A 12,011-nucleotide genomic window follows, 5' to 3' on the forward strand; every position below is an offset into this window, starting at 1 on the left:
TAGGATAGCTTTGAGGATTTCGTTGGAAACTTGATTACATCATCTAAAAAGTACACAGCAGCATTCTCAGAAGCTACTTCGTGATGTTTGCTTTTAAGTCACAGAGTTGAACATTCCCTTTCATAGAGCAGGCTTGAAACACTCTTTCTGTAGTATCTGGAAGTGGACATTGCGAGCGCTTTGAGGCCTATTGTGAAAAAGGAAATATCTTCCCATAAAAACTAGACAGAAGCGTTCGCAGAAACTTGTGTGTGATGTGTGTCCTCAACTAACAGAGCTGAACATTTCGTTTGATGGAGCAGTTTGGAAACACGCTTTTTGTAGAATCTGCAAGTGGATATTTGGATAGCTTTGTGGATTTCGTTGGAAACGGGAATATCTTCATATAAAATGTAGACAGAAAGATTCTCAGAAACTGCTTTGTCATGTGTGCATTCAAGTCACAGAGTTGAACATTCCCTTTCATAGAGCAGCTTTGAAACACTCTTTTTGTTGTATCTGGATTTGGACATTTGGAGCGCTTTGATGCCTAACGTGAAAAAAGAAATATCTTCCCATAAAAACTAGACAGAAGAATTCTCTGAAACTTCTTTGTGGTTTATGTACTCAAGTAACAGAGGTGAACCTTTCTATTGATAGAGCAGTTTTGAAACACTCTTTTTGTGGAATCTGTATGTGGATATTTGGATTGCTTTAACGACATTGTTGGAAACATCAATATCTTCCTATAAAATCTAGGCAGAAGCATTCTCAGAAACTTCTTTGTGATGTGTGTCCTCAACTAAGAGAGTTCAACCTCTCTTTTGATGCAGCAGTTTGGAAACACTCTTTTTGTAGGATCTGTAAATGGATACATGGATATCTCTAACGATTTCTTTGGAAACGGGAATATCTGCATATAAAATCTAGACAGAAGCATTCTCAGAAACTTCTTCGTGATGTGTGTCCTCAGATGACACAATTCAACATTTCTTTTGATACAGCAGTTTGGAAACACTTTTTTTGTAGAATCTGCAAGTGGATATTTGGATAGCTGTAAGGATTTCGTTGGAAACGGGAATATCTTCATGTAAAACCTAGACAAAAGCACTCTCAGAAACTAGTCTGTGAAATGTGCATTCAACTCACAGAGTTGAACATTCCCTTTCTTAGAGCAGGTTTGAAACACTCTTTTTGTGGAATCTGCAAGAGGATATTTGGAAAGCTTTGAGGATTTCGTTGGAAGCGGGATTACATATAAAATGTACACAGCATCATTCTCAGAAGCTTCTTCGTGATGTTTGCTTTTAAGTCACAGGGTTGAACATTCCCTTTCATAGAGCAGGTTTGAAACACTCTTTCTGTAGTATCTGGAAGTGGACATCTCGAGCGCTTTGAGGCCTATTGTGAAAAAGGAAATATCTTCCCATAAAAACGAAACAGAAGCGTTCGCAGAAACTTGTGTGTGATGTGTGTCCTCAACTAACACAGCTGAACATTTCGTTTGATGGAGCAGGTTGGAAACACGGTTTCTGTAGAATCTGCAAGTGGATATTTGGATAGCTTTGTGGATTTCGTTGGAAACGGGAATATCTTCATATAAAATGTAGACAGAAACATTCTCAGAAACTGCTTTGTGATGTCTGCATTCTAGTCACAGAGTTGAACATTCCCTTTCATACTGCAGCTTTGAAACACTCTTTTTGTTGTATCTGGATTCGGACATTTGGAGCGCTTTGATGCCTACCGTGAAAAAAGGAATATCTTCCCATAAAAACTAGACAGAAGAATTCTCTGAAACTTCTTTGTGGTGTATGTACTCAAGTAACAGAGGTGAACCTTTCTATTGATAGAGCAGTTTTGAAACACTCTTTTTGTGGAATCTGTATGTGGATATTTGGATTGCTTTAACGACATCGTTGGAAACAGGAATATCTTCCTATAAAATCTAGGCAGAAGCATTCTCAGAAACTTCTTTGTGATGTGTGTCCTCAACTAAGAGAGTTCAACCTGTCTTTTGATGCAGCAGTTTGGAAACACTCTTTTTGTAGGATCTGTAAATGGATATATGGATATCTCTAACGATTTCGTTGGAAACGGGAATATCTGCATATAAAATCTAGACAGAAGCATTCTCAGAAACTTCTTCGTGATGTGTGTCCTCAGATGACACAATTCAACATTTCTTTTGATACAGCAGTTTGGAAACACTTTTTTTGTAGAATCTGCAAGTGGATATTTGGATAGCTGTAAGGATTTCGTTGGAAACGGGAATATCTTCATGTAAAACCTAGACAAAAGCACTCTCAGAAACTAGTCTGTGAAATGTGCATTCAAATCACAGAGTTGAACATTCCCTTTCTTAGAGCAGGTTTGAAACACTCTTTTTGTGGAATCTGCAAGAGGATATTAGGATAGCTTTGAGGATTTCGTTGGAAACGGGATTACATCATCTAAAAAGTACACAGCAGCATTCTCAAAAGCTACTTCGTGATGTTTGCTTTTAAGTCACAGAGTTGAACATTCCCTTTCATAGAGCAGGCTTGAAACACTCTTTCTGTAGTATCTGGAAGTGGACATTTCGAGCGCTTTGAGGCCTATTGTGAATAAGGAAATATCTTCCCATAAAAACGAAACAGAAGCGTTCGCAGAAACTTGTGTGTGATGTGTGTCCTCAACTAACAGAGCTGAACATTTCGTTTGATGGAGCAGTTTGGAAACATGCTTTTTGTAGAATCTGCAAGTGGATATTTGGATAGCTTTGTGGATTTCGTTGGAAACGGGAATATCTTCATATAAAATGTAGACAGAAAGATTCTCAGAAACTGCTTTGTCATGTGTGCATTCAAGTCACAGAGTTGAACATTCCCTTTCATAGAGCAGCTTTGAAACACTCTTTTTGTTGTATCTGGATTTGGACATTTGGAGCGCTTTGATGCCTACCGTGAAAAATGAAATATCTTCCCATAAAAACTAGACAGAATTCTCTGAAACTTCTTTGTGGTGTATGTACTCAAGTAACAGAGGTGAACCTTTCTATTGATAGAGCAGTTTTGAAACACTCTTTTTGTGGAATCTGTATGTGGATATTTGGATTGCTTTAACGACATCGTTGGAAACATCAATATCTTCCTATAAAATCTAGGCAGAAGCATTCTCAGAAACTTCTTTGTGATGTGTGTCCTCAACTAAGAGAGTTCAACCTGTCTTTTGATGCAGCAGTTTGGAAACACTCTTTTTGTAGGATCTGTAAATGGATATATGGATATCTCTAACGATTTCGTTGGAAACGGGAATATCTGCATATAAAATCTAGACAGAAGCATTCTCAGAAACTTCTTCGTGATGTGTGTCCTCAGATGACACAATTCAACATTTCTTTTGATACAGCAGTTTGGAAACACTTTTTTTGTAGAATCTGCAAGTGGATATTTGGATAGCTGTAAGGATTTCGTTGGAAACGGTAATATCTTCATGTAAAACCTAGACAAAAGCACTCTCAGAAACTAGTCTGTGAAATCTGCATTCAAATCACAGAGTTGAACATTCCCTTTCTTAGAGCAGGTTTGAAACACTCTTTTTGTGGAATCTGCAAGAGGATATTTGGAAAGCTTTGAGGATTTCGTTGGAAGCGGGATTACATATAAAATGTACACAGCATCATTCTCAGAAGCTTCTTCGTGATGTTTGCTTTTAAGTCACAGGGTTGAACATTCCCTTTCATAGAGCAGGTTTGAAACACTCTTTCTGTAGTATCTGGAAGTGGACATTGCGAGCGCTTTGAGGCCTATTGTGAAAAAGGAAATATCTTCCCATAAAAACGAAACAGAAGCGTTCGCAGAAACTTGTGTGTGATGTGTGTCCTCAACTAACAGAGTTGAACATTTCGTTTGATGGAGCAGGTAGCAAACACGGTTTTTGTAGAATCTGCAAGTGGATATTTGGATAGCTTTGTGGATTTCGTTGGAAACGGGAATATCTTCATATAAAATGTAGACAGAAACATTCTCAGAAACTGCTTTGTGATGTCTGCATTCTAGTCACAGAGTTGATCATTCCCTTTCATAGTGCAGCTTTGAAACACCTTTTTGTTGTATCTGGATTCGGACATTTGGAGCGCATTGATGCCTACCGTGAAAAAAGAAATATCTTCCCATAAAAACTAGACAGAAGAATTCTCTGAAACTTCTTTGTGGTGTATGTACTCAAGTAACAGAGGTGAACCTTTCTATTGATAGAGCAGTTCTGAAACACTCTTTTTGTGGAATCTGTATGTGGATATTTGGATTGCTTTAACGACATCGTTGGAAACAGGAATATCTTCCTATAACATCTAGGCAGAAGCATTCTCAGAAACTTCTTTGTGATGTGTGTCCTCAACTAAGAGAGTTCAACCTGTCTTTTGATGCAGCAGTTTGGAAACACTCTTTTTGTAGGATCTGTAAGTGGATATATGGATAGCTCTAACGATTTCTTTGGAAACGGGAATATCTGCATATAAAATCTAGACAGAAGCATTCTCAGAAACTTCTTCGTGATGTGTGTCCTCAGATGACACAATTCAACATTTCTTTTGATACAGCAGTTTGGAAACACTTTTTTTGTAGAATCTGCAAGTGGATATTTGGATAGCTGTAAGGATTTCGTTGGAAACGGGAATATCTTCATGTAAAACCTAGACAAAAGCACTCTCAGAAACTAGTCTGTGAAATGTGCATTCAAATCACAGAGTTGAACATTCCCTTTCTTAGAGCAGGTTTGAAACACTCTTTTTGTGGAATCTGCAAGAGGATATTAGGATAGCTTTGAGGATTTCGTTGGAAACTTGATTACATCATCTAAAAAGTACACAGCAGCATTCTCAGAAGCTACTTCGTGATGTTTGCTTTTAAGTCACAGAGTTGAACATTCCCTTTCATAGAGCAGGCTTGAAACACTCTTTCTGTAGTATCTGGAAGTGGACATTTCGAGCGCTTTGAGGCCTATTGTGAAAAAGGAAATATCTTCCCATAAAAACTAGACAGAAGCGTTCGCAGAAACTTGTGTGTGATGTGTGTCCTCAACTAACAGAGCTGAACATTTCGTTTGATGGAGCAGTTTGGAAACACGCTTTTTGTAGAATCTGCAAGTGGATATTTGGATAGCTTTGTGGATTTCGTTGGAAACGGGAATATCTTCATATAAAATGTAGACAGAAAGATTCTCAGAAACTGCTTTGTCATGTGTGCATTCAAGTCACAGAGTTGAACATTCCCTTTCATAGAGCAGCTTTGAAACACTCTTTTTGTTGTATCTGGATTTGGACATTTGGAGCGCTTTGATGCCTAACGTGAAAAAAGAAATATCTTCCCATAAAAACTAGACAGAAGAATTCTCTGAAACTTCTTTGTGGTTTATGTACTCAAGTAACAGAGGTGAACCTTTCTATTGATAGAGCAGTTTTGAAATACTCTTTTTGTGGAATCTGTATGTGGATATTTGGATTGCTTTAACGACATCGTTGGAAACATCAATATCTTCCTATAAAATCTAGGCAGAAGCATTCTCAGAAACTTCTTTGTGATGTGTGTCCTCAACTAAGAGAGTTCAACCTGTCTTTTGATGCAGCAGTTTGGAAACACTCTTTTTGTAGGATCTGTAAATGGATACATGGATATCTCTAACGATTTCTTTGGAAACGGGAATATCTGCATATAAAATCTAGACAGAAGCATTCTCAGAAACTTCTTCGTGATGTGTGTCCTCAGATGACACAATTCAACATTTCTTTTGATACAGCAGTTTGGAAACACTTTTTTTGTAGAATCTGCAAGTGGATATTTGGATAGCTGTAAGGATTTCGTTGGAAACGGGAATATCTTCATGTAAAACCTAGACAAAAGCACTCTCAGAAACTAGTCTGTGAAATGTGCATTCAACTCACAGAGTTGAACATTCCCTTTCTTAGAGCAGGTTTGAAACACTCTTTTTGTGGAATCTGCAAGAGGATATTTGGAAAGCTTTGAGGATTTCGTTGGAAGCGGGATTACATATAAAATGTACACAGCATCATTCTCAGAAGCTTCTTCGTGATGTTTGCTTTTAAGTCACAGGGTTGAACATTCCCTTTCATAGAGCAGGTTTGAAACACTCTTTCTGTAGTATCTGGAAGTGGACATGTCGAGCGCTTTGAGGCCTATTGTGAAAAAGGAAATATCTTCCCATAAAAACGAAACAGAAGCGTTCGCAGAAACTTGTGTGTGATGTGTGTCCTCATCTAACACAGCTGAACATTTCGTTTGATGGAGCAGGTTGGAAACACGGTTTCTGTAGAATCTGCAAGTGGATATTTGGATAGCTTTGTGGATTTCGTTGGAAACGGGAATATCTTCATATAAAATGTAGACAGAAACATTCTCAGAAACTGCTTTGTGATGTCTGCATTCTAGTCACAGGGTTGAACATTCCCTTTCATAGTGCAGCTTTGAAACACTCTTTTTGTTGTATCTGGATTCGGACATTTGGAGCGCTTTGATGCCTACCGTGAAAAAAGGAATATCTTCCCATAAAAACTAGACAGAAGAATTCTCTGAAACTTCTTTGTGGTGTATGTACTCAAGTAACAGAGGTGAACCTTTCTATTGATAGAGCAGTTTTGAAACACTCTTTTTGTGGAATCTGTATGTGGATATTTGGATTGCTTTAACGACATCGTTGGAAACAGGAATATCTTCCTATAAAATCTAGGCAGAAGCATTCTCAGAAACTTCTTTGTGATGTGTGTCCTCAACTAAGAGAGTTCAACCTGTCTTTTGATGCAGCAGTTTGGAAACACTCTTTTTGTAGGATCTGTAAATGGATATATGGATATCTCTAACGATTTCGTTGGAAACGGGAATATCTGCATATAAAATCTAGACAGAAGCATTCTCAGAAACTTCTTCGTGATGTGTGTCCTCAGATGACACAATTCAACATTTCTTTTGATACAGCAGTTTGGAAACACTTTTTTTGTAGAATCTGCAAGTGGATATTTGGATAGCTGTAAGGATTTCGTTGGAAACGGGAATATCTTCATGTAAAACCTAGACAAAAGCACTCTCAGAAACTAGTCTGTGAAATGTGCATTCAACTCACAGAGTTGAACATTCCCTTTCTTAGAGCAGGTTTGAAACACTCTTTTTGTGGAATCTGCAAGAGGATATTTGGAAAGCTTTGAGGATTTCGTTGGAAGCGGGATTACATATAAAATGTACACAGCATCATTCTCAGAAGCTTCTTCGTGATGTTTGCTTTTAAGTCACAGGGTTGAACATTCCCTTTCATAGAGCAGGTTTGAAACACTCTTTCTGTAGTATCTGGAAGTGGACATGTCGAGCGCTTTGAGGCCTATTGTGAAAAAGGAAATATCTTCCCATAAAAACGAAACAGAAGCGTTCGCAGAAACTTGTGTGTGATGTGTGTCCTCATCTAACACAGCTGAACATTTCGTTTGATGGAGCAGGTTGGAAACACGGTTTCTGTAGAATCTGCAAGTGGATATTTGGATAGCTTTGTGGATTTCGTTGGAAACGGGAATATCTTCATATAAAATGTAGACAGAAACATTCTCAGAAACTGCTTTGTGATGTCTGCATTCTAGTCACAGGGTTGAACATTCCCTTTCATAGTGCAGCTTTGAAACACTCTTTTTGTTGTATCTGGATTCGGACATTTGGAGCGCTTTGATGCCTACCGTGAAAAAAGGAATATCTTCCCATAAAAACTAGACAGAAGAATTCTCTGAAACTTCTTTGTGGTGTATGTACTCAAGTAACAGAGGTGAACCTTTCTATTGATAGAGCAGTTTTGAAACACTCTTTTTGTGGAATCTGTATGTGGATATTTGGATTGCTTTAACGACATCGTTGGAAACAGGAATATCTTCCTATAAAATCTAGGCAGAAGCATTCTCAGAAACTTCTTTGTGATGTGTGTCCTCAACTAAGAGAGTTCAACCTGTCTTTTGATGCAGCAGTTTGGAAACACTCTTTTTGTAGGATCTGTAAATGGATATATGGATATCTCTAACGATTTCGTTGGAAACGGGAATATCTGCATATAAAATCTAGACAGAAGCATTCTCAGAAACTTCTTCGTGATGTGTGTCCTCAGATGACACAATTCAACATTTCTTTTGATACAGCAGTTTGGAAACACTTTTTTTGTAGAATCTGCAAGTGGATATTTGGATAGCTGTAAGGATTTCGTTGGAAACGGGAATATCTTCATGTAAAACCTAGACAAAAGCACTCTCAGAAACTAGTCTGTGAAATGTGCATTCAAATCACAGAGTTGAACATTCCCTTTCTTAGAGCAGGTTTGAAACACTCTTTTTGTGGAATCTGCAAGAGGATATTAGGATAGCTTTGAGGATTTCGTTGGAAACGGGATTACATCATCTAAAAAGTACACAGCAGCATTCTCAGAAGCTACTTCGTGATGTTTGCTTTTAAGTCACAGAGTTGAACATTCCCTTTCATAGAGCAGGCTTGAAACACTCTTTCTGTAGTATCTGGAAGTGGACATTTCGAGCGCTTTGAGGCCTATTGTGAATAAGGAAATATCTTCCCATAAAAACTAGACAGAAGCGTTCGCAGAAACTTGTGTGTGATGTGTGTCCTCAACTAACAGAGCTGAACATTTCGTTTGATGGAGCAGTTTGGAAACATGCTTTTTGTAGAATCTGCAAGTGGATATTTGGATAGCTTTGTGGATTTCGTTGGAAACGGGAATATCTTCATATAAAATGTAGACAGAAAGATTCTCAGAAACTGCTTTGTCATGTGTGCATTCAAGTCACAGAGTTGAACATTCCCTTTCATAGAGCAGCTTTGAAACACTCTTTTTGTTGTATCTGGATTTGGACATTTGGAGCGCTTTGATGCCTACCGAGAAAAATGAAATATCTTCCCATAAAAACTAGACAGAAGAATTCTCTGAAACTTCTTTGTGGTGTATGTACTCAAGTAACAGAGGTGAACCTTTCTATTGATAGAGCAGTTTTGAAACACTCTTTTTGTGGAATCTGTATGTGGATATTTGGATTGCTTTAACGACATCGTTGGAAACAGGAATATCTTCCTATAAAATCTAGGCAGAAGCATTCTCAGAAACTTCTTTGTGATGTGTGTCCTCAACTAAGAGAGTTCAACCTGTCTTTTGATGCAGCAGTTTGGAAACACTCTTTTTGTAGGATCTGTAAATGGATATATGGATATCTCTAACGATTTCGTTGGAAACGGGAATATCTGCATATAAAATCTAGACAGAAGCATTCTCAGAAACTTCTTCGTGATGTGTGTCCTCAGATGACACAATTCAACATTTCTTTTGATACAGCAGTTTGGAAACACTTTTTTTGTAGAATCTGCAAGTGGATATTTGGATAGCTGTAAGGATTTCGTTGGAAACGGGAATATCTTCATGTAAAACCTAGACAAAAGCACTCTCAGAAACTAGTCTGTGAAATGTGCATTCAAATCACAGAGTTGAACATTCCCTTTCTTAGAGCAGGTTTGAAACACTCTTTTTGTGGAATCTGCAAGAGGATATTAGGATAGCTTTGAGGATTTCGTTGGAAACGGGATTACATCATCTAAAAAGTACACAGCAGCATTCTCAGAAGCTACTTCGTGATGTTTGCTTTTAAGTCACAGAGTTGAACATTCCCTTTCATAGAGCAGGCTTGAAACACTCTTTCTGTAGTATCTGGAAGTGGACATTTCGAGCGCTTTGAGGCCTATTGTGAAAAAGGAAATATCTTCCCATAAAAACTAGACAGAAGCGTTCGCAGAAACTTGTGTGTGATGTGTGTCCTCAACTAACAGAGCTGAACATTTCGTTTGATGGAGCAGTTTGGAAACATGCTTTTTGTAGAATCTGCAAGTGGATATTTGGATAGCTTTGTGGATTTCGTTGGAAACGGGAATATCTTCATATAAAATGTAGACAGAAAGATTCTCAGAAACTGCTTTGTCATGTGTGCATTCAAGTCACAGAGTTGAACATTCCCTTTCATAGAGCAGCTTTGAAACACTCTTTTTGTTGTATCTGGATTTGGACATTTGGAGCGCTTTGATGCCTACCGAGAAAAATGAAATATCTTCCCATAAAAACTAGACAGAAGAATTCTCTGAAACTTCTTTGTGGTGTATGTACTCAAGTAACAGAGGTGAACCTTTCTATTGATAGAGCAGTTTTGAAACACTCTTTTTGTGGAATCTGTATGTGGATATTTGGATTGCTTTAACGACATCGTTGGAAACAGGAATATCTTCCTATAAAATCTAGGCAGAAGCATTCTCAGAAACTTCTTTGTGATGTGTGTCCTCAACTAAGAGAGTTCAACCTGTCTTTTGATGCAGCAGTTTGGAAACACTCTTTTTGTAGGATCTGTAAATGGATATATGGATATCTCTAACGATTTCGTTGGAAACGGGAATATCTGCATATAAAATCTAGACAGAAGCATTCTCAGAAACTTCTTCGTGATGTGTGTCCTCAGATGACACAATTCAACATTTCTTTTGATAGAGCAGTTTGGAAACACTTTTTTTGTAGAATCTGCAAGTGGATATTTGGATAGCTGTAAGGATTTCGTTGGAAACGGGAATATCTTCATGTAAAACCTAGACAAAAGCACTCTCAGAAACTAGTCTGTGAAATGTGCATTCAAATCACAGAGTTGAACATTCCCTTTCTTAGAGCAGGTTTGAAACACTCTTTTTGTGGAATCTGCAAGAGGATATTAGGATAGCTTTGAGGATTTCGTTGGAAACGGGATTACATCATCTAAAAAGTACACAGCAGCATTCTCAGAAGCTACTTCGTGATGTTTGCTTTTAAGTCACAGAGTTGAACATTCCCTTTCATAGAGCAGGCTTGAAACACTCTTTCTGTAGTATCTGGAAGTGGACATTTCGAGCGCTTTGAGGCCTATTGTGAAAAAGGAAATATCTTCCCATAAAAACTAGACAGAAGCGTTCGCAGAAACTTGTGTGTGATGTGTGTCCTCAACTAACAGAGCTGAACATTTCGTTTGATGGAGCAGTTTGGAAACATGCTTCTTGTAGAATCTGCAAGTGGATATTTGGATAGCTTTGTGGATTTCGTTGGAAACGGGAATATCTTCATATAAAATGTAGACAGAAAGATTCTCAGAAACTGCTTTGTCATGTGTGCATTCAAGTCACAGAGTTGAACATTCCCTTTCATAGAGCAGCTTTGAAACACTCTTTTTGTTGTATCTGGATTTGGACATTTGGAGCGCTTTGATGCCTACCGAGAAAAATGAAATATCTTCCCATAAAAACTAGACAGAAGAATTCTCTGAAACTTCTTTGTGGTGTATGTACTCAAGTAACAGAGGTGAACCTTTCTATTGATAGAGCAGTTTTGAAACACTCTTTTTGTGGAATCTGTATGTGGATATTTGGATTGCTTTAACGACATCGTTGGAAACAGGAATATCTTCCTATAAAATCTAGGCAGAAGCATTCTCAGAAACTTCTTTGTGATGTGTGTCCTCAACTAAGAGAGTTCAACCTGTCTTTTGATGCAGCAGTTTGGAAACACTCTTTTTGTAGGATCTGTAAATGGATATATGGATATCTCTAACGATTTCGTTGGAAACGGGAATATCTGCATATAAAATCTAGACAGAAGCATTCTCAGAAACTTCTTCGTGATGTGTGTCCTCAGGTGACACAATTAAACATTTCTTTTGATACAGCAGTTTGGAAACACTTTTTTTGTAGAATCTGCAAGTGGATATTTGGATAGCTGTAAGGATTTCGTTGGAAACGGGAATATCTTCATGTAAAACCTAGACAAAAGCACTCTCAGAAACTAGTCTGTGAAATCTGCATTCAAATCACAGAGTTGAACATTCCCTTTCTTAGAGCAGGTTTGAAACACTCTTTTTGTGGAATCTGCAAGAGGATATTTGGAAAGCTTTGACGATTTCGTTGGAAGCGGGATTACATATAAAATGTACACAGCATCATTCTCAG

Source organism: Pan troglodytes, chromosome 13 (genome assembly GCF_028858775.2).
Source record: "Pan troglodytes isolate AG18354 chromosome 13, NHGRI_mPanTro3-v2.0_pri, whole genome shotgun sequence".
Classification (NCBI taxonomy): Eukaryota; Metazoa; Chordata; class Mammalia; order Primates; family Hominidae; genus Pan; species Pan troglodytes.